Source organism: Orcinus orca, chromosome 16, assembly GCF_937001465.1.
Source record: "Orcinus orca chromosome 16, mOrcOrc1.1, whole genome shotgun sequence".
Taxonomy (NCBI): Eukaryota; Metazoa; Chordata; class Mammalia; order Artiodactyla; family Delphinidae; genus Orcinus; species Orcinus orca.
The window spans coordinates 31,748,486-31,773,082 of NC_064574.1; positions in this window are offsets into that span (position 1 = coordinate 31,748,486).

Here is a 24,597-nt window from a genome sequence, read left to right on the forward strand (position 1 = left end):
TCTGGTAGCATCTTTAGGATTCTCTATGTATAGTATCATGTCATCTGCAAACAGTGACAGCTTTACTTCTTCTTTTCCAATTTGGATTCCTTTTATTTCCTTTTCTTCTCTGATTGCTGTGGATAAAACTTCCAAAACTATGTTGAATAAGAATGGTGACAGTGGGTAAACTTGTCTTTTCCCTGATCTTAGTGGAAATGCTTTCAGTTTTTCACCATTGAGGATGATGTTGTCTGTGGTTAGTCATATATAGCCTTTATTATGTTGAGGAAGGTTCCCTCTATGCCTACTTTCTGGAGGGTTTTTATCATAAGTGGGTGTTGAATTTTGTCGAAAGATTTCTCTGCATCTATTTACATGACCATATGGTTTTTCTCCTTCAGTTTGTTAATATGGTGTATCACATTGTTTGCTTTGCGTATATTGAAGAATCCTGGCATTCCTGGAATACACCCCACTTGATCATGGTGTATGATCCTCTTAATGTGCTGTTGGATTCTGTTTGCTAGTATTTTGTTGAGGATTTTTGCATCTATGTTCATCAGTGATATTGCCCTGTAGTTTTATTTCTTTGTGACATCCTTATCTGGTTTTGGTATCAGGGTGATGGTGGCTTCGTAGAATGAGTTTGGGAGTGTTCCTCCCTCTGCTATATTTTGGAAGAGTTTGAGAAGGATAGGTGTTAGCTTTCTTTAAATGTTTGATAGAAAACGCCTGTGAAGCCATCTGGTCCAGGGCTTTTGTTTGTGGGAAGATTTTTAATCACAGTTTCAATTTCAGTGCTTGTGATTGGGCTGTTCATATTTTCTATTTCTTCCTAATTCAGTCTTGGCATGTTGTGCATTTCTAAGAATTTGTCCATTTCTTCCATGTTGTCCATTTCATTGGCATAGAGTTGCTTGTAGTAATCTCTTATGATCTTTTGTATTTCTGCAGTGTCAATTGTTACTTCTCCTCTTTCATTTGTAATTCTATTTATTTGAGTCTTCTCCCTTTTTTTCTTGATGGGTCTGGCTAATGGTTTATCAATTTTGTTTATCTTCTCAAAGAACCAGCTTTTAGTTTTATTGATCTTTGCTATCATTTCCTTCTTTCTTTTTCATTTATTTCTGATCTGATTTTTATGATTTCTTTCCTTCTGCTAGCTTTGGGGTTTTTTTGTTCTTCTTTCTCTAATTGCTTGAGGTGCAAGGTTAGGTTGTTTATTCGAGATGTTTCCTGCTTCTTAAGGTGGGCTTGTATTGCTATAAACTTCCCCCTTAGAACTGCTTTTGCTGCATCCCACAGGTTTTGGGTCATTATGTCTCCATTGTCATTTGTTTCTAGGTATTTTTTGATTTCCTCTTTGATTTCTTCAGTGATCACTTCGTTATTAAGTAGTGTATTGTTTAGCCTCCATGTGTTTGTATTTTTTACAGATCTTTTCCTGTAATTGATATCTAGTCTCATGGCATTGTGGTCAGAAAAGATACTTGAAACAATTTCAATTTTCTTAAATTTACCAAGGCTTGATTTGTGACCCAAGATATGATCTATCCTGGAGAATGTTCCATGAGCACTTGAGAAAAATGTGTATTCTGTTGTTTTCGGATGGAATGTCCTATAAATATCAATTAAGTCCATCTTGTTTAATGTATCATTTAAAGCTTGTTTTTCCTTATTTATTTTCATTTTGGATGATCTGTGCATTGGTGAAAGTGGGGTATTAAAGTCCTCTACTATGAATGTGCTACTGTCAATTTCCCCTTTTATGGCTGCTAGTATTTTCCTTATGTATTGAGGTACTCCTATGTTCGGTGCATAAATATTTACAATTGTTATATCTTCTTCTTGGAAAGATCCCTTGATCATTATGTAGTGTCATTTTTGTCTCTTGTAATAGTCTTTATTTTGAAGTCAATTTTGTCTGATATGAGAATTGCTACTCCAGCTTTCTTTTGGTTTCCATTTGCATGGAATATCTTTTTCCATATCCTCACTTTCAGTCTGTATGTGTCTCTAGGTCTGAAGTGGGTTCGTGTAGACAGCATATATATGGGTCTTGTTTTTGCATCCATTCAGCAGTCTGTGTCTTTTGGTGGAAGCATTTAGTCCATTTACATTTAAGGTAATTATTGATATGTATGTTCCTATTCCCATTTTCTTAATTGTTTTGGGTTTTTATTGTAGGTCTTTTCCTTCTCTTGTGTTTCTTGCCTAGAGAAGGTCCTTTAGCATTTGTTGTAAAGCTGGTTTGGTGGTGCTGAAGTCTCTAAGCTTTTGCTTGTCTGTAAAGGTTTTAATTTCTCCATTAAATCTGAATGAGATCCTTGCTGGGTAGAGCAATCTTGGTTGTAGATTTTTCTCCTTCATCACTTTAAATATGTCCTTCCAGTCCCTTCTGGCTTGCAGAGTTTCTGCTGAAAGATCAGCTGTTAACATTATGGAGATTCCCTTGTGTGTTATTTGTTGTTTTTCCCTTGCTGCTTTTAATATGTTTTCTTTGTATTTAATTTTTGACAGTTTGTTTAATATGTGTCTTGGCATGTTTCTCCCTGGATTTACCCTGTATGGGACTCTCTGTGTTTCCTGGACTTGATTAACTATTTCCCTCCCATATTAGGGAAGTTTTCAATTTTAATCTCTTCAAATATTTTCTCAGTCCCTTTCTTTTTCTCTTCTTCTTCTTCTGGAACCCCTATGCTTTGAATGTTGGTGCACTTAATGTTATCCCAGAAGTCTCTGAGACTGTCCTTAGTTCTTTTCATTCTTTTTTCTTTATTCTGCTCTGCAGTAGTTATTTCCACTATTTTATCTTCCAGGTCACTTATCCGTTCTTCTGCCTCAGTTATTCTGCTATTGATCTCTTCTACAGTAGTTTTAATTTCATTTATTGTTTTGTTCATCATTGCTTGTTTCATCTTTAGTTCTCCTAGGCCCTTGTTAATGTTTCTTGCATTTTGTCTACTCTGTTTCCAAGATTTTGGATCATCTTTACTATCATTATTCTGAATTATTTTTCAGTTAGACTGCCTATGTCTTCTTCATTTGTTAGGTCTGGTGGGTTTTTATCTTGCTCCTTCATCTGCTGTGTGTTTTTCTTTCTTCTCATTTTGCTTATCTTACTTTGTTTGGAGTCTCCTTCTTGCAGGCTTCAGGTTCATAGTTCCCGTTGTTTTTGGTGTCTGTCCCCAGTGGCTAAGGTTGGTTCAGTGGGTTGTGTAGGCTTCCTGGTGGAAGGGACTAGTGCCTGTTTTCTGGTGGATGAGCCTGGATCTTGTCTTTCTGGTAGGCAGGTCCACGTCTGGTGGTGTGTTTTGGGGTGTCTGTGGACTTATTATGACTTTAGGCAGCCTCTCTGCTAATTGGTGTCTTGCTAGTTGTTTGGCATAAGGTGTCCAACACTGTAGCTTGCTGGTCGTTGATTGAAGCTGGGTGTTGGTATTGAGATGGAGATCCCTGGGAGGTTTTCGCCGTTTGATATTTTGTGGAGCTGGGAGGTCTCTTGTGGACCAGTGCCCTGAAGTTGGCTCTCCACCTCCGAGGCACAGCACTGACTCCTGGCTGTAGCACCAAGAGCTTTTCATCCACACCGCTCCAAATAAAAGGGAGAAAAAGTAGAAAGAAAGAAAGAGGATAAAATAAAATAAAGTTATTAAAATAAAAAATAATTATTAAGAAAAAAAAATTTTTAAGTGAAAAAAAAAAACGAACAGATAGAACCCTAGGACAAATTGTGAAAGCAAAGCTATACAGACAAAATCTCACACAGAAGCATACACATACACACTCACAAAAAGAGAAAAAGGGGAAAAAATCATAAATCTTGCTCTCAAAGTCCACCTCCTCAATTTGGGATGATTCGTTGTCTATTCAGGTATTGCACAGATGCAGGGTACATCAAGGTGATTGTGGAGATTTAATCCGCTGCTCCTGAGGCTGCTGGGAGAGATTTCCCTTTCTCGTCTTTGTTCTCACAGCTCCCGGGGCTCAGCTTTGGATTTGGCCCCGCCCCTGCGTGTAGGTGGCCCGAGGCCGTCTGTTCTTCGCTCAGACAGGAAGGGGTTAAAGGAGCTACTCATTCAGGGGCTCTGGCTCACTCAGGCCGGGGGGCGGGAGGGGCACGATGCGGGGCGAGCCTGCGGCGGCAGAGGCCAGCGTGAGGTTGCACCAGCCTAAGGCACGCAGTGCGTTCTTCCCGGGAAGTTTTCCCTGGATCCCGGAACCCTGGCAGTGGCGGGCTGCACAGGATCCCCGGAAGGGAGGTGTGGATAGTGACCTGTGCCCACACACAGGCTTCTTGGTGGCGGCAGCAGCAGCCTTAGTGTCTGATGCCTGTCTCTGGGGTCCGCGCTGTTTGCCGCGGCTCGCGCCTGTCTCTGGAGCTCCTTTAAGCAGCACTCTTAATCCCCTCTCCTCGCGCACCAGGAAACAAAGAGGGAAGAAAAAGTCTCTTGCCTCTTCGGCAGTTCCAGACTTTTCCCCGGACTCCCTCCTGGCTAGCCGTGGTGCACTAACCCCTTCAGGCTGTGTTCACGCCGCCAGTCGTCTCCCTGCGCTCCGACCGAAGCCGGAACCTCAGCTCCCAGCCCCGCTCGCCCCGGCGGGTGAGCAGACAAGCCTCTCGGGCTGGTGAGTGCCGGTCGGCACTGATCCTCTGTGCGGGAATCTCTCCGCATTGCCCTCCGCACCCCTGTTGCTGTGCTCTCCTCCGCCACCCGCAGTCTCTGCCCGCAAAGGGGCTTCCTAGTGTCTCAGTTATCCTTGATTATTTGGTTACAATCTACAGCTCCCTACTCAGTACAGTCCAAGGACCAGCAGCTTCAACATCTCTTGGGAGCTTGTTGAGAATACACTTGTTTCATGGCCCTGCCTTCCTAAGTGGACTTCTTGATTCCTAATCTTCCCTTCTTCAATCAACTAACAGAATATTCTTTCCAAAACACAAATCTGATTATGCCATAACTCCCTCTATAAAGAGGAAGAAACTCAATCTGCCCTCTATACTAAAATGTAAGATACTAAACATGGAATTCAGAATTCCTAAGGATGGTCCTCTTTACCTTGCCCTATACTTCCTTCTCAGCCTCATTTTCTCAGGAAATGAGACTGAGAAGAAAGTGTTAGCCATTAAACAAATTCAAGGACCTTCTAACTCCAAGCCATTAACCATTCACCAAATAGGATAAGCCCTTTCACACTTCAGATCTTGGGATAATGTTTTCCTTAGCTGAGAAGCCTCTTGCTGCATTTTTTCAGTAATTCTTAGTCTTTCTTCGAGGTTCAATTTAGATGCCACCTCTGCTATGAAGACTTTACCAATCTCTCAGTCAAAAGGAATTTCTTTTTTGTTCTTTCTTATAGCCCTGGTTACATTCAATCTTATGTGTTGACCTGTCTGTCTTTTAGCCTAGATTGTTAATTCTTTGAGGGAAGTAACAAATCCCTTTAGCCCCTGTTCTGCCAGTGAGTCCTTGTAAAACAAATGTGGTGGGTCACATTTCAAATGCCTGTAGGTGAATTCTTCTATCGGGGTCAACCCACCTCACATTCCATGAACACTTCAGAGTGCAAGACCAGCCCACACTATTTCAACTTGAGTGAGTACTTATTGCAAAAAGTCTCTAACTTTGGCTTATTAAACAACTCCTTGATATTTTATGGAATTTCCATGCTCTCTCATCATCTGCATCTTTTATTCCACACTGGTGGAGTGCTTGCTCTGTCCTGACATTTTCTTCATTTCACTCACATTGACACTTCCTTTTTTGGGGGCCCAGTTTGCCTAAGATGGATTCAAGGAATGGATCAACTTTCTAAGGATGATGACTTAACTTCTTATAAATCTAAGGACAATATTGGAAGCTCAAATTAAATGTCTAAATAACTGCCCAGGAATGTTTGCTTGGGGAGTGGGTGTGGGATATCAGTGTCAACTGATTAAAACACTCAAGTCTTTTGGCAGTTTCCAAAGAGAATGTGGTTGTCCATGTGCCTGCAGGTAAATTAACAGCAGAGCAAGGCTATCTCTACTCAGGAATCATGCTAATCAAACAGTCACAGATTCCTGCAAGACCATCTGTAGTCCAGGGCTCTGACAAGCTAGCACACAACCCAAACAGTCCAACTGTGACTGCCAGGTGTATAATGCTTGGACTAAACACACCAAAAGTTGACAGCGGTGATCCTGGAGGTTACAAAGTCCTAGATAAAAACTATCTACAAGGACAGTATATTTTTCCCAAATGTTTTTGCCTTTCTGCATAACCTGATACAAATATTCTACTCACATCATGCTCCCTCCATCTTGTAGACAACTTGTTTACTATTGTATAATAATGTTATTTTATTTGTACAGAGCCCCCAGACCAAGTTCCCAAGCACTAGAAACCAGACTCTATGCTTGTCCTCTTGATCAAGGCCCCACTCTGTGTTCCATCAAACAGAGAGAATAAACCAAGACAGAGGAAGAGATGAGATCTGAGAAACAGAGATTCCAACACAAGAGAAGGGCAAAGCAAATTTGAAAATGACAGTAATAAGAAGTCTCAATATTACAGCTGTTCATCAGGCCTAATGTGTTACCAACTCAGAGAAGAGGAGAATGGAGGTTCCAGAGGACACATCTCCAAGAAGGAAATAGAAACCATATATTAGTGTGACTGGTTTTTTGGAAAATCATACTGAGATGTTACTTGAAGATGTAGGGAGAGTTAACAAAATGTGAAAAGAAGTCTAAGCAAATTAAAAACAAGGCAATCTAACTTCAAGAAAAATGAAAAGTAAGGAAAAAACACACACCCATTGTAGTAAGCTACAATGCTCAATTGTGAATAATATTTGTATAAGCATAACAATGTGAACATAGAATTGTATTTAGACCAAAATAGTAATATTATATTAATAAAAGCTAACATTAGGAGATTTTAATTCAATGTTTTTCGTCCAAGACAAATCAAGTGAACAAAAATTTACTAAGGATAAACAAAATAAACAATAATGTAAATATAGATGGAACTCTGTACCCTAGAGTGAATATATATTCTTCACAAGTCCACGTGATCATTCATGATAATTGGCCACATATTAGCCCACAGGAAAAGCTCAATAATTTCTAAGAACCAGAAACAATACTGACAACATTCTCTGATCACATTGCAATAAAACTAGATATTAATAACATCAGGAAAAAACCCCTGAGGATTTTTTAAAAATCCTATTTTAAACTCTTGCTACTCAAATAGTAGTTTGTAGACAGAAACATCTGCATCTCTTTGGGCTTGTTAGAGATAAAGATTCTCAGATGTCCCAGACCTACTGAGTCAGCATCTGCATTTTACAAAATACACAGGGGACTTGCAAGTGTGTTCATCTTTATCTATTGCTATGGACTGAATGTTTGTGCTCCCTCAAAATTCATATGTTAAAATCTAAAAATCTGTGTGATGGTACTTGAAAGTGGGGCCTTTGAGAATTAATTAGGTCATGAGGGTAAAGCCCTCACAAATGGGATTGGTGCCCTTTTAAGAAGAGGCCAGACATAGCTCACCTTCTTTCTGCCATGTAAGTATACAAGAAGAAGTCAGCTATCTGCAAACCAGAAGAGAGTCCTCACCAATCCAACTATGCTGGTACCCTGGTCTCAGACTTCCTGCCTCCAGAACAGTGAGAAATACATTTCTGTTGTTGATAAGCCACTCAGCTTATGATATTTTGTTTTAGCAGCCTGAGTTAAGACACCCATTGTTTCCAGAAACTAATGATAATTAAAATAAACACCAGAACTATGGTTCAAAATCAGAGCAGAGCTCAAAGAAAAATTTTAGTCTTAAATGTTTATATTAATAAAAGCAAAACAAAGAAAATCAATGCATTAAATATCCAACTCGAAATAATTAGGGAAATATACAATATAAACTAAAAGAAAGCACAAAATAAACTAAAAGAAGGAAGACTTCATAATTATAAAAGCAGAAATGAATAAGTTAGAAAAACAGAATTCACTAATTAAAATCTATTACTCTTAAAAGAAAAAAATCAATAAAATTGACAAATAGAAAATTTAATCAAGCAAAAAGAGAAGAAACACAAAGTAAGAAAAGGTATAAAACAAATAGCATCAGCAACAAAGTAAAATTTTAAAATTAGACTTATTTGTACAATTCTATGCTAGTAGCTTGGATTTTTGAATATGCAAATGTAAATGAAATTTTAAAACTTGATGAAATAAATAATTTTCAAGGAAAATATAATTCACTAAACGTAATCCCAGAAGAAACACATGTATCATATAGGTGAAAACTATATGTACCAATTTCTATTAAAGAAATAGAGAAAGCTTTAAATGAATAAGCCTCCATCAACTCATAGAAGATACACACAGGCCCAGATAGTTTCACACAAGAATTCTACCAAGACTCTGAAAAATAGATCACTAGAATGCTATTTAACTAAGCTGGGCTTTAAAAAAATAATAAAAAGTTCAAAATTATTTTTAAATGAGTGTAACATTGACACCAAAACATGGAAAAATTGTACAAAAAAACAGTATGCATTAATCTCACTTACAAATATATATTAAAGTTTTAAATATAACAACAATTAGAACCAGGCAGTTCATTAAGAGAATAGGAGCATGACCAAGAAGGATTCGTTCCAGAAATGCAAGGATGGTTTAGCATTAGGAAAGGCAGTAATATTAATAGATATTAGGAGAAAAATAATTTAACATATTGATGCTGAAAAGGCATTTGACCCATTCTTAAATTTTTTTAATCATTTAAAAAAGGAATTAATAAATACAAAAACAATAAGGAACACAATACGGATGCCCGTTTTCATCTAACATTGCACTGGAGGTATTAGCTACTCTTATTGGACAAAAGAAAAATATTCAAGTAGAAACACTGGAAAAGAGAAGGTTAAATTATCACTCTTTGTGGATGGTATGACTCTTACCTGGGAAATCGTAAAGAATTAACTAAAAACCTCAATGAACAAAAAGAGACTAAAGTAAATAAATATGGTATAAATAATACGTAAAAATCCATAGTTTTCATATATAACAACAGCAGTGAATTAGAAAATATGACAGAGATGATTTTGTTTATAATAGCAGCAGAAGATATAAATATCAAAATATAAACTTAACAAGAAGTAAGTAAAACTTTATGTGGAAAAGCTTAAAATGCTCCTGAAATACCCAAAATAGACACAGATTCTCTATTCTAAGAATCTATTGGTTTAAATAATTGACTACCCAATGTCTATGATTATCTAATCACTCCCTTTCAGGATGGACATGTGACCAAAGCTGGCCAATGAGATGTGAAACAGTATCTGCTGGTCTGGCAAAAGTTTCTCACTCTTTAAAGGAGACCCAAGGAAGATGCAGGTTCTTCCTTTCTCCAGATCTTATCATGTCCAGATGCTTGAAACTGATGATGTTGCTTTGCAACTACACTAAGGCCAGGCTAAGTGCAAAGCCAGCACAACCAGGATGCCAAGGGGAGTTCTGGTATGAACTAGGCTCCTTGATGACACTTGAAGCACTGATTATGCTGTGCTTGGAGCCAACACCTGTGGACTTCCTGTTATATAAGTCAATAAATGTCCTTATGTTTTAGTCCATTTAAAGCAGGCTTTTCTGTTACTTGCTGCCAAAGAATTCTCGCTGGCACAATCTATGAACTCCTTTCCCAGAACAAAACTTTCAGAATTACTATTGCTTTATAATGGTTTAATATTATAGTGAGCTTGTCTGGGGTTGAGGGGATAATTCTTTAAAAACGTTCTTAATTTTCTCAAGTGATTTAATAAGATAATTCCTATTGAGTCAATTAATTGTAGTCATCTAAATTTCTTAATAAAATTTCTATTTCAATGATTTTCCAAATTTATTAGAAATCAAGTATGTATTTTATTATGTTTTGTAACTTCTATATAAATTCTATCCCTTTTTTTTCTTTTGATTATGGGGTTTTCTTATTAGATTTTCCAGCAGCTGGCCCATTTTATTGATTCTTTGTAAAAACACTTTCCTGGGATTCACTATCTCTTCATGCCATTGTTTTCCTGCTGCTGGTTTATTTATTTTTTAATTTTATGATTTTAATTTATTTCTTTTTAATTCCTTGGATAATTTTTTCATTTTTTTTACTTAAAATAATTTATTTTCTTGCTTTCACTTTTAGAAATATATTTAGCATTACAAATTACTTGAGAACAACTTTATGCATATCCCATAATTTTAAATATAAATTATCCTGATTCTCATTATTTTTCAATTAGCTGTTTTCATACCCTTGATTTCTTCCTTAGTCAAATAATTATTCAAGGGAATTCCCTGGTGGCCAGTGGTTAGGACTCTGTGATCTCACTGCAGAGGGCCTGGGTTCAATCATTGCTTGGGGAATTAAGATCCCGCACGCTGTGTGGCATGGCCAAAAAAAAAAAAAAAGTATTCAAAAGAGTGTGCATAAAAGTAGTTTTATCTTTTGCTATTAGTTTCTAGTTATGTTATAATTTTGCTTAAGAATATAGATTGCATATATTCATCTTTCTGACATAATTTTTGTTATTTGCTGTGTTATTTCAGATTTTTTAATTAAAAAAAACCTCTGTGGTCAAGCAAAAAGGTGCATTTTACAATGTAAATTTATATATATATATAAAAAATAAAACAAATGGTAATTTTATAATACAAATTTTGAAATAGTCCTGAATTCTACTTTACTATTCATATTGTTCCAATCATTTACACCATAATGCCGTATGTTATGAGGGCAAATACAACAGTTTGAAGAACTGCTGCTGGAAATTTTAGGGGTAGAATGTACAACTAAGCATAAGAGTATTGTCCAGGATCATGGATTTGTTGCAATAGGAACCTACAGGAGGGAGGAGGCTGCGTGTGAATGTCAAAAGAACAGAAAATACTGTAACTGTAGTGGGGTTGACTGTCCTGCTGAGAGCTCTACATGGTGTCTGGCATCCAGGAGCTACTTAATAATTTTTTCCTCCATGAAAGAGTAGATTTTTCCCCCCCAGAATGTTTGGTTGCATATGGGCCATGCCAAAGGTAGTATAGTTAGCTCTGGGGGGGGGGGGGGGGTGGGGAGGAAGACTGGGTAAGAAAAGATGGCCCCAGGGGCTCTCTTGAATTATAGTCATCCCTAGGTAGCCAAAGCATCCCCAGGGGGGTTGGTTCCAGGCCCTCAGCAGATACCAAAAGCCATGGATGCTAAAGTCTCTAGCATTTGCATATAACCTATGGATACCCTCCCATATACTTTATTTTTAAATTTTTTTTGAATCTTATTTTATTTATACAGCAGGTTCTTATTACTTATCTATTTTATACATATTAGTGTATATATGTCAATCTGAATCTCCCAATTCATCCCGCCACCACCCCAGCTTTCCCCCCTTGGTGTCCATATGTTTGTTCTCTACATCTGTATCTCTATTTCTGCCTTGCAAACCGGTTCATCTGTATCATTTTTCCAGATTCCACATATATGTGTTAATATACGATATTTGCTTTTCTCTTTCTGACTTATTTCACTCTGTATGACAGTCTCTAAGTCCATCCACATCTCTACAAATGACCTAATTTAGTTCCTTTTTATGGCTGAGTAATATTCCATTGTATATATGTACCACATCTCCTTTATCCATTCATCTGTCAATGGGCATTTAGGTTGCTTCCATGACCTGGCTATTGTAAATAGTGCTGCAGTGAACATTGGGGTGCATGTGTCTTTTTGAATTATGGTTTTCTCTGGATATATGTCCAGTAGTGGGATTGCTGGGTCATATGACAGTTCTATTTTTAGGTTTCTAAAGAAACTCCATACTGTTCTCCATAATGGCTCTATCATTTACATTCCCACTAACAGTACAACAGGGTTTCCTTTTCTCCACACTCTCTCCAGCATTTGTTGTTTGTAGATTTTCTGATGGTGGCCATTCTAACAAGTGTGAGGTGATACATCACTGTAGTTTTGATTTGCATTTCTCTAATAATTAGTGATGTTGAGCAGATTTTTATGTGCTTTTTGGACATCTGTATGCCTTCTTTGGAGAAATGTCTATTGAGGTCTTCTGCCCGGTTTTGGATTAGGTTGTTTGTTTTTTTAATATTGAACTGCATGAACTGTTTATATATTTTGGAGATTAATCCTTTGTCCATTGGTTCATTTGTAAATAGTTTCTCCCATTCTGAGGGCTGTCTTCTCATCTTCTTTATGGTTTCCTTTGCTGTGCAAAAGTTTTTAAGTTTCATTAGGTCCCATTTTTTTAATTTGGGCTTTACTTCCATTACTCTAGGAGGTGGGTCAAAAAAGATCTTGCTATGATTTATGTCAAAGAGTGTTATTCCTATGTTTTCCTTTAAGAGTTTTACAGTGTCAGGTCTTACATTTAGGTCTTTAATCCATTTTGAGTTTATTTTTGTGTATGGTGTTAAGGAGTGTTCTAATTTCATTCTTTTACATGTAGCTGTTCAGTTTTCCCAGCACCACTTATTGAAGAGACTGTCTTTCCTCCATTGTATATCCTTACCTCCTTTGTCATAGATTAGTTGACCAGAGGTGCATAGGTTTATCTCTGGGCTTTCTATCCTGTTCCATAGATCTATATTTCTGTTTTTGTGCCAGTACCATATTGTCTTGATTACTGTAGCTTAGTAGTATAGTCTGAAGTCAGGGAGTCTGATTCCTCCAGCTGTGTTTTTTCCCCCTCAAGATTGTTTTGGCTATTAGGGGTATTTTGTGTCTCCATACAAATTTTAAGGTTTTTTTGTGCTAGTTCTGTAAAAAATACCACTGGTAATTTGATAGGGATTCCACTGAATCTGTAGATTGCTTTGGGTAGTATAGTCATTTTCACAACATTGATTCTTCCAATCCAAGTACATGGTCTATCTCTCCATCTGTTTGTGTCATCTTTGATTTCTTTCACCAGTTTCTTATAATGTTCTGAGTACAGGTCTTTTACTTCCTTAGGTAGGTTTATTCCTGGGTATTTTATTCTTTTTGTTGCAATGGTGAATGGGATTGTTTCCTTAATTTCTCTTTCTGAACTTTCATTGTTAGTGTATAGGAATGCAAGAGATTTCTGTGCATTAACTTTGTATCCTGCAAATTTACCAAATTCATTGATTAGCTCTAGTGGTTTTCTGGTGGCATCTTTAGGATTATCCATGTATACTATCATGTCATCTACAAACAGTGACAGTTTTACTTCTTTTCCAATTTGTATTCCTTTATTTCTTTTTCTTCTCTGATTGCCATGACTAGGACTTCCAAAACTATGTTGAATAATAGTGGCGAGAGTGGACATCCTTGTCTTGTTCCTGATCTTAGAGGAAATGCTTTCAGTTTTTCACCATTGAGAATGATGTTTGCTGTGGGTTTGTCGTATATGACCTTTATTATCTTGAGGTAGGTTCCCTCTATTCCCACTTTCTGGAGAGTTTTTATTGTAAATGGGTGTTGAATTTTGTCAAAAGATTTTCTGCATCAGTTGAGATTATCATATGGTTTTTATTCTTCAGTTTGTTAATATGGTGTCTCACATTGATTGATTTGTGTATATTGAAAAATTCTTGCATCCCTGGGATAAATCCCACTTTATCATGGTGTATGACTCTTTTCATATGTTGTTGGATTCTGTTTGCTAGTATTTAGCTGAGGATTTTTTCATCTATATTTATCAGTGATATTGGTTTGTAATTTTCTTTCTTTTTTTTATAGTATCTTTGTCTGGTTTTGGTATCAGAGTCCTCTCATATACTTTAAATCATCTCTAGATTACTTATAATATTGACACCTGATACATTGTAAATGCTATGTAAATAGTTGCCATCATGGCAAATTCAAGTTTTGCTCTTTGGAATTTTTTTATTTTCAGTCCGTGGTTGGTTGAATCCATGGATGTGAAACCCACAGATACCAAAAGCTGATTGTATTCATGAGTTGCTGTATGGTCCAGGTAGAGGACAGAGATGGTGCAGCTTAAGCAACTCAAACATGTTTATTTTTTTCCTCAAGGATCCAAAAGTGGATGGTTTTATATTTAAGAATTTATTCTATAAGGACTGGTGTATGTTGGGTAAAAAGCATGAAGAACCAGGAGTAATACTGACCCTGTCCATATCTGTTGAGCCACCCCACTTCTGAGAGCCCCAGCCCACTTCCAGCTGCCAGTATCTGCGTTCCTCTGTGTGAGGGATTTCTTCAGGTCTCCTGGGGAGATCCTTTGCCCACACCCATTGCAGGCCCATGGCAAGTGCTGAGGACAGCCCTCAACCAATGACTGTATAAATACCCCAGATCTTATGTTGTTTTTTTAAATTAATTAATGAATTTATTTAGTTTTGGCTGCATTTGTTCTTCATTGCTGTGCATGGGGTTTCCCTACTTGGGGTAAGTGGGGAGCTATTCTTCATTGTGGTGCATGGGCTTCTCATTGTGGTGGCTTCTCTTGTGGAGCACGGGCTTTGGGCATGTGCCTTCAGTAGATGTGGCATACAGGCTCAGTAGTTGTGGCTCTTGGGCTCTAGAGCACAGGTTCCGTAGTTGTGGCACATGGGTTTCATTGCTCTGTGGCATGTGGGATCTTCCCAGACCAGGGCTCAAACCCATGTCCCCTGCATTGGCAAGCAGATTCTTAACCACAGCACCATCAGGGAAGTCCCTCTCATGCTCTTTGGGTGAAAGAACTGTGAGGTGTGTGCTCTACACTTGCTACCAGAGTTTCCATTCCCTACCAGCCTATTGTGGTAGCTGTCCTGATAACTCCCCCACATCGGCTGCATTCCCTTCTCTGTCTTGCTGCCCCACTCCCTTGATGGCATTCTTTGCACCTTTCCAAACCTTGTCTGAAGGTCTTCTGGGAAAACCCAAATTAAGACAAACAATGATTCTTATTATTTGTTTTAGCCTCATCAATCTTTGTAAACAAGCATTGCTGGGGGAAGAGGGTGAGAAATGTGCAAACTAAGAAGTCATGCATGGCTGGCTGTAAGTGCATTTGAAGATATCATAGAAATCATTATCACACTCTGTTTAATCGGCCACAGAGGTGGGTTTCAGCAAATCTATGGAGCAGTTAGGGGATACTGCACAGTTCAAAACTCTGACTCTAGGGACCAGTGGTCCACTGGCAGTCCAGTGGCTAAGAATTTGCCTTCCAATGCAGGGGGTTAGGGTATGATCTCTGGTCAGGGAGCTATGATCCCACATGTCTTGCAGCCAAAAAACCAAAACATAAAATAGAAGCAGTATTGTAACAAATTCAATAAAGACTTTAAAAAAATGGTCCTCATCAGAAAAACAAACAACAACTAAAAGAAACCTCACTCTTTAATCAGCTGTATGTACTGAGACCAATGAACAATCTTCCAGTCACTAATTGCCCAGATAATATTAAGTCACAACTCCTCCAGTTCTAACTTGAAGATCCTCCACCTGTGCTAAGTGGTTGAGAAGACAGTCCCTCTTAGGTTGACTGGTCGGGGGTCCCAACCATGAGCACAAAGGTATGTTTGTTACAATTACTAGCATTGTTCCTGTCAGAGAAGCAGAGGCTAAATTTATAAGTAATAATAATGATAATGCCCAGAAATTATTGTGATTTAGAAAAAGTCTCAAATTTCCTCCAGGAAACACTACCTGAGACACCCATCTGAGCTTTGTGCCTATTGTATGTGATCTCATGCTGCCCTTTGTTTCCCATATGATGGTCCTTGATCTACTAAATTGTAAAAAATATTTTATTTATCTATTCCCCCAAGTATACTCCTTTACGTTCCTGGAAAGCAACAATTTTATATTCTGTTGTTATCTTTGTCATGGAGCTTGTCACTTAAAAGGCACAAATACATACAGAACTGTAACAGGTAAAATAAATGAGAAGAGATCTCCACCTAGACAAAAACTGGAAAACATCTGAACTACACTAAAAAAAAACTCCTTTAAGTATTATGATTAAAAACAAAATCAAATTATTATTAAGGGTTAAAGTTTGTAAATGTCACATTATATTCATGTGGGAAGGAAAGAGAAAGCCAAGTTTAGATACTGAGAGGCTCAAAAAACATAACTGTCAGAAATCCTTGAAAAAAATTATTTAAAATTGTATGCCAACTAATAGAAAGATGAAGCAAACATAAGTACAAAAAAGAATGTGATGTCATAGAAAGATTAGTAACAAAAATTAAAAAACAAATAGTCTAAATATTCTTGAAAAGTTGGTAAAGAAATAGAATATAAAAGGAAATAAATGGAGTTAAAGTGTTCTAGGGCCCTTGAATAGTCCAGGGAATGGCAAAATACTAATGTATGGTAGATTCTAAGTAAAGAATAAATGCTGTAATTTTGAGGCTAACAATAAAAAATAACAGATTGCAAAACTAACAAGGAGAGGGAGAAATGGAATGAGAAATACTATTATAATAAAAATAATAGTAACACATATTGCAATGTGATCAGAGAATGGCAAGAAAGGTAAAAAAAGGAACAAAGGTGAGCTAAATAGAAAATAAATTATAGGCTAACACACTTAGACTCAAGTATAACATTAAATATAAATCTACAGATAATATTCTAATCAAAAGACAAAGATTGTGAGACTAGGTTAAAAAAAACAAATTACTACTTACAAGAAATGCACCTTAAGTATAAAGATATAGAAAAGTTAGAAGGAAAAGGAGAGTAAAATATAATGATGTATACTTTAAATAAAAGACAGAGAATATGGATATATTGTTATTGCACAAGACAGACTTTAAAACAAGAGCATTACAAAAGATAAAAGTATGGGAGACCCCTGTAAGTTAATGATCACTCAAGAAAGCAGGTTTGCTTAACCACACAATCAAGCAGGCTTGCTTAGCAACAAAACCGTGCAACAGAAGCATGAGATATGCCCCAAAACAATGGTGGCATGAAACCCACATCCTGCCCAGTGAGCTCAGTAAGTTAATGACCCCTAGGATGTGCTCTCAGCACACATAAAAAAACAATAATTTTTGGAAGGGTGACATTTCAAAATGAAAGACCCTCATTGTACTGAGACCTGAAATAATTTTTTTCATACTGTCATGAGAGTCCTGGCTTGACCATGTAAGGACAAGAAAACTCCCCTGCCCAACTTGGAGGAGGAGATGATGATGGAAGCATGATGTCTACTCAAGGATGAGGAGGAAAGTGGCCTTTTACCCCTCCCCACTTTTCCTCTCGGGGCCCAGCACCCTCTCACCCACACACTTGTAAGCCTCACAAGCATCCTATTCTAATAAATCATTTCTTATGTATCACTTTGTCTCTGGTTGAATTCTTTACGCACTGAGACATAAAGAACCAGAGCTCCTCGGAGACCCCTGAAATGCCACCTAGCAGTTTCAATTTCAGTGTCAGTAGAAGGTGTTTTAAACAGAAAAGTCAGAAATCTGGGGAGATGGTGGAATTGTTTCCAGAGACCAACTCTGTAGATCTTGCTCAGCCATGACAGTTTTTAAAGGGAATGGGGGGAGGTAAGTTCTTTAACTTGGGACAGCTGGTTTTCTTTAATTGATGGTAATCTTTTGATGTTCTGACTACCTGGTCTTGTTGCAAAAACACCTATATATACTGGCTCCTCCCTTACCTCTTAGTAGCAGTCCCTCAGAGTGATCTGAGAGTCTGTTTCCTGGGCTTGAAGTCCCCAGGAAATCTGCCAAATAAAACATAACTTTCAACTCTCAGGTTGTGCATTTTTTCTCAGTCGACAGGATTATTCCTAATCCCCACTTTGGGTCTGTGCTGGGCTACACATACTGCTCTTAATCCAAATTCCAGACCACAAGCTTTGCCGAGGTTTCTGTTCTGCTATGCAAGAAAGAGGAAAAGATGCAAATGTTTAAAGACTGCTCCTGTGTGCTAAATAAAGTAAATCCAGTATTTTTGCATGATAAGATCATGAAATAATCCAAGTTTTCACTCCATGAAACATTGAACCTCTAGCAGGGGAGGCAAACAAAAGGAAAAGAATATGAAAAATATTGGGAACAAAAGATGATTAATATCTATAATGTGCAGGGGTAAAAGCTAGCTCTATCTACCTAACAGAATCATTTAAAAAAATCACATGTGGTTATGCTTAATTTATCTTTCACCAGCCCAATTAAAAGCCTAGTTCAAGTGCTGTTCTCCTGAGTGACTTAACTGACTTAATCTCCTCATAACAACTATAATAAATTCAGTATGTTAAGTGGCATAATTAAAACAAGATGCCAATTAAGGACTCTGGAGTGGCTTAAAATAAAATCTGACTCCTCATTATAAAATGTACACAAAGGTGTAGTGTGGCAGGAAGGGAAATTTAGATCTCTGTTCTATTCTTGGTTGTGACTCTAACTTACTTAGGACTGCATGCCAGTCACTTAATTCTTTAGGCTGTGCTCTAAATTGCTTCATCTCTGAAAAAATGGGGAGTACCACTCTTGCCTGCCTCTAGCAATATAAGGCTCAAAGAAGAGAGCATGTCTGAAAATATCAATACTTAAAAACAAAACCACATTTTATAGCATAGGGTATTATGTTTATCATTACAAATGCTGGTTATAAATGGTAATGTTTGTAAAAGTGTTGCTGGGTTATCTCTGCAGGGTATGTAGAAGTGAGCCAGGCTTGGTATCTATTAAATTCCAGGAGAGCATGTAATGTCAATATTTTATTGACAAAGCAAATAGTTAGAGACATAGAGATGGGAGCAATCTGAAATCATGGCAAATGTTGGTTTGGTCCTCGTGAATGCATCTTTGCAACCTTGACCATGCTGGTGAATCAAGGGGGAGATCAAATATGGGCAATTCTGAGACTCATACCTCAAGAAGGTCCACACAGCGTACTTCTGGGTTGCCCCCTGATAAATGGAATATTGGCTGCCAGAGCAGTAAACAAAGGATGTCACAGTTATCAGTGATTGCAGCCACAGACAGTGGTGAGCTGGTGAGCCTTGAGGAAACTCAGGTTGTGAAAACACAGGATACTGGCCCCAGATAGCTGAGGTGCATATCAAAGGAATGATTTCAGTGATCACAGACCCTTGCATCTTCCCATACATAGAAAAGTGTTAAATTCCTTAATTTGAGATTTCTAGTTTTCTTTAATTAATGGTAGTCTTTTGCTCCTACTACCTGCCCTTTGTCGCAAAACTCCTATATATACTAGCTCTCTCCTCTCCTCCTTGGAGCAGTTCTCTCAGGGATACTTGAGATGCTGCCTTCCTGGGCTGAAGTCCTAAAAATTCCTGCCAAATAAAACATAACTCTCAACTTTTAGGTTGTGAATATTTTTTTACTTGACACCCCCAATCCTAGTCTTAACCAAGGACCCAAGGTGAGCAAATGCCCACAAAAGTCCCCTGGCCATCAAAGACTCATTTTGTCCCCAGTGACTTTGAGGTTCTTGATGTCTCATTGCAGAAAGAATTCAGTGAGAGACAAAGTAACAGGTAAGAAGTGGATTTATTTAGAGAGAAACACACTCCACAGGCAGAGTATGGGCCATCTCAGAAGACAAGAGACCCCCAAAGTATGGTGTGGTTAGTTTTTATGGGCTGGGTAATTTCATAGGCTAATGAATGGGAGGATTATTCCAACTATTTCAGGGAAGGGGCAGAGATTTCCAGGAAATGGGCCACACCCACTTTTTGACCTTTTATGGTGAGCCTCAGAACTGTTATGGTGCTGTGTCATTTAGCATGCTAATGTATTACAATGAGCATATAATGAGGCTCAAGGTCTACTGGAAGACATATCTTCTGCCATCTTGGACCAGTTGGTTCTAACCAGTTTTTTTGTGTGTCATATGGCTATGACATTCTTTTAAATGTTGTGCACTACCCCCTTCCATCCTGTTTCAATTTCTACCTCCCAGCCTTTTCATGTGCTGTTTCTTCCACCTAAAATGCTGTCTCTCCTTCTGAATAAAAGTGGAATAAAAGTGAATAAAAGTGGAAAAAAGTGAATAAAAGTGAGTAAAAGTGGAAATGAATGGGCATACATGTTAAAAAAGTGCATAAACCTTAGGGTTGGTCTACTCCTTCGAGGTCATTCACTTCAATTGTCTCACACTAATACTAGCACTTACATCAATTAATAGTAATAAAAACACCAGTAACATTAGTACTAACACAAGAAATCACATATCTCTGAAAACTGATCTGATCCATCTACTTTTTTGTTTTTATTTTTTGCAGGATAATTACTCTCACACACACACTATGCACATATTTGGACAAGGAAACATAGTTTAAGGCTAAAGTTACATACTTCACTTTAACTTAAAGAAAAAAAGAACTTAAAATAGTCACTATTTGCCCATACTCCTCTATGACCTTGAGGAAAAGAAAGACAAGAATTGTATGATTTAAAATCAGACACACAGACACACACACTGATACCTCATTTTATACTGGGAAGGTATCTAAAACCTTTCAATTTTTGTGCTAACAAGTCTCAGGAAGAAGGGGGGGGTCTTAGTGAAAACATTGTTTCATAATCAAATGAATGAAATTAAATCCATCTTTTACATATTGTTACCTAATGAATTGGGTCCTGCTGCTTGCCACTTACAAAACCAATTACATATTCATAAATGGTAGAGGAGAAAGGTGCCCTTAATTAGAATACTGGCCATCTGGGGAGATGTTGGACTCAGCATATAACTGAGCAGGTCCCTATGGGACCTTCCCAGGACAGGCTCTTCCCCCATATCCTCTGCTTTAGCTCCTCTCTGAAGTATCCAGACAAAAGTATTTGATGCACGTTTCCTGAGTTGTTTTACAGATATGAAAACCCCCCTCCAAATAGAAGTTAACTACTTGATGACCATGAGCACATAGCCCCGGTCTTCCTGGAGCTTAACGACTGATAATGTTAACCCCTGTGATACCGCCCTGTTACCTCACCATCAGCCAATCAGAGAATTGTGCATGAGCTGATCACATACCCTGTGACCCACCCCCCCTCTCCTTGCCTCACCTAGCTTTTAAAAATGCTTTACTGAAACCCTTTGGAAAGCTAGAGCTTTTTAGAGCTTGAGCCACCCATTTCCTTGCATGGCCCTGCAATAAACTTTTCTGTGCTCCAAACTCTGACATTTTGGTTTGTTTGGACTTACTATGCATCGGGCAAAGGAGCTTGTGCTAACAAGCATCCCCAAAGACCACCTCCAAAAATTCTGCTAGACCATGAAAGTTTTAAAGTAAAGGAGGGAAGTAATCTCAGTTAATCATTGAGATAGGGGGTCAAAGTCATCACCATCACCCACCGAGTGCAGGCTCCTTGTGATCTTCCTCTAGATGTTATCTTGGTCACAGAGTTTGTTCAGGATAATACTGAATGGAAAGCTAGGGAAGATATCTGGCCATCTGTCAATTACTTATTCTTCATTTCTACTTCTTTGAACTATGGAAAGAACTGACTAGTGATAAATGGAATATATATAAATGGAATGGAATATTTATAAATGGAATATTTCCTGACATATCAATAAACAAAGGATGTCACAGTCACAAATGATTGCAGCCCTCCAACATGAACTGGTGAGCCCTGAGGAAACTCAGGGCTGAAAAGAAGGCCTGTCATCTAGCAGCCATCAGACTTCAGCCACTCCCTGCAGTGAGCTCTGAGGAAACTCAGGCTGTGAAAATACAGGCTCCCGATAGCTAAGGTGTATATCAAAGGAATGACTTCAGTAAGCCCAGAATCTTGCACATTCCCATACATAAAAAGCACTAAATTCCTTAACTTGAGATATCTGGTTTTCTTTATTTAACAATAAATTTTGAGGTCCCAATTACCTGCTCATGTTGCAAAACTCTTATACATCCTGGCTCCTCCCCTCTCCTCTGAGGAACAGTTTCTCAGAGTTAACTGAAAAGCTGTTTCCCAGGCTGCAGTCCTCATTTTGCCCCAAATAAAACAACTCACAACTCTCATGTTGTGCATATATATTTTTTTAAGTCAACACTAGTAAGGTATTGTGTGATTAAAAATTTGAAAGATATGCTTGGGCAGGAGTTGAGTAGAGCATGGGGGTGCCTGGCTTAAAAGTTAGTTACAATATAGCTTTGCTAAAGTGATTGGAAATGGGGATTCCTGCTGAGGGCGGTTTACTGTAAAGAACTGCTTATAATATGACTTTGCATGTCACAAAAGTCTTTTCTTATCCTTCAAATACAGAGACTGTTTTTTTAAATACAGAAACTTTAATCAAATGCTTGTTTACCTGTCATTTAACTACTTGTGTTTTCTTCCTAGAAACCTCCCCACCAACACTAGATTTTTCTAACTCCTCAGGTGTTTCCAAAAACAAGGGTTACCTCCTTCTCTCATCCCAGAAATTTACCAGAAGATTCCCCTTCATCTCTGCACCCACGCTGGAGCCTTCCTGAGATCAAAAAGCACTGGAATACATACACTCCCTAATATTTACTCTGCAGGGTGGAACTCCACCACCAGACTATTAAGAAACAGAGCACAAGTTGGCACAGATGAGGGCATGTGTTACACAACCATACTGACAAAGTGACAGCTCACTTTTCTAGTTCATTTTTTTACTGTAGACAAAGTATCTGGAAATAGCTATGGCATCACATTATTGTCAAAGCTCTTGTGTAAAAAACTGACACATTCTTTCTCAATGATAATTTATGAAAGACACACGAAAATTATGTGCTAGATGTATGGTGCATTTATGCATATAAACAAATGTCTAGAGGTTATTTCTGATGATGGGTAGGCATCATTTTCCATAAGGGAATAGTCTAAAGCAAGGGGAAAAGTTACTCACATAGCCCATGTGGAGACAGTTTCTCTGTTCAGTTATATTTTACCTGATGTTTCACTATGCTACCCCCAATATGTTTCATCCACAGCTTAACATTTCAGAGTGGTGTCCCACAACATTGTCTCACCTTCTCACCCCCATAGACCTGTGAGGTCAGCACCCCTTCATATGTACGGATGAATTGTCTCAGAGAGGGGCATTGCAGAACACACTGCTCACTGTTTATAAAACCCATTTATTCTTCTTGTGCACACAGCTAAACTACATTTCCCAGGGTCCCCTGAAGCTGTACCCATGTGACTGAGTTCCAGCTAATGGAATGTGAGCTAAAGTGATTATGCACTTCTGGTCCTGGCCCATAAAATCTTCCTACATCTTCTTTTCCCTTCCAGTTGATGGGATGATAGGATGATGCCATGGAAGACATATAAAACATTGGTCCCTAAAATGACTGTGTGGAGCAGAAACACACACACACACACACACACACACACACACACACATACACACACCACCTCCCTGTTGGTCTAGAATCTCCTCAAACTATTCTGTGAATGAGAAAAAAATGTCCAAGTGTTCAGCCATTACATGTTGGAGTCTGTTTATTATCACAGTCTACCCTAGGCAAGTCAGCACAAGTATTTGTACTCTGAAGTGAAATGCTTCCATAATCAAAAAACTAAAATTGTGTGGCACTAGCCTAATCAGGCAGCAGTTGGTGAGGTAACACATTTAGCAGGAAGAAAGATGGAGACTCATGTTGTGATGGCAAAACTTTTGTTAAAATAAAACCTGTGATGACTTGGAAGACAGATCACATATTCACTGAGTCTGTGGCTCTGTAGAAGTTGTTGTAATAACTAGACTAAGAGTGTGTCTTGGTTGTTGCTGGGCTTAGTAAGGTATTCAGTATTACAAGAAAGAGATGAGCGCAAGCAAGTTTGTCTGGTTTGCAAGCAGAGAGTGAAGGAATAGAGAAAGTTCAGAGACTAAAGGCCTTAAGGTGTTAGAAAGACCTACTGTTGCTGGACCCTAAATAGTTTAAGAGATAAGACCAAACAAGACTTGGTCTTATTTGAATAGCAAAATCTCACTAGGACTTTCCAGTAGACCAAAGGATTCAGACCTGTGGCAAGGGTCAGACTGAGAATGTTGTCTCTTCAGACCCGTTGATTCAGTTGGTCTCTACATAGTTGCATTACATTGAGAAAAAAAAAGCATGGGTTGGGAAGCAAAAAATAAAGCAGACATGAGGAATATGTTTGGGAAAGAATATAGGGTATTGTTTCTGGCACATGGAGCCGACTGGAAACAAACTTAAGAGAAGCCTACCATGTTTTAATAGGAATTGTCAGATAAACAATATGCCTAACCTACAAAGCCTGTGGTTGTAAAGCTATACTGAGGTCTCAAACTTGCAAGATTGGGGTGAGTACTCTGAAAGTTATGCTCCCCCAAAACCGTATCCTCCCCAGTGCTCACTACAGATGGGGCCTTGGAGAAAAATGGCCAAGGATGAAGCTCCCACCACCTCCAGGGCAGAGAGTCTTTGCAAGGCCTGCCTGGGAGGGTCCTGACCCTGCTGTGGGCCAGTGACTACTGAATGTTTCTCTTCTTTCCTCTATCAAATGTGAACTTTCATTGTAGTTATGGAGTTATTGTTACAACATTGTATAGTGTAAAGTGCCATTCTATTCTCCTGTGATCTGTCAAAACCCATGTGAGGGAAGTAAGGTTAGTATTTTTATTCCCAGTTTGCCAGTGAAGAAACTAGACC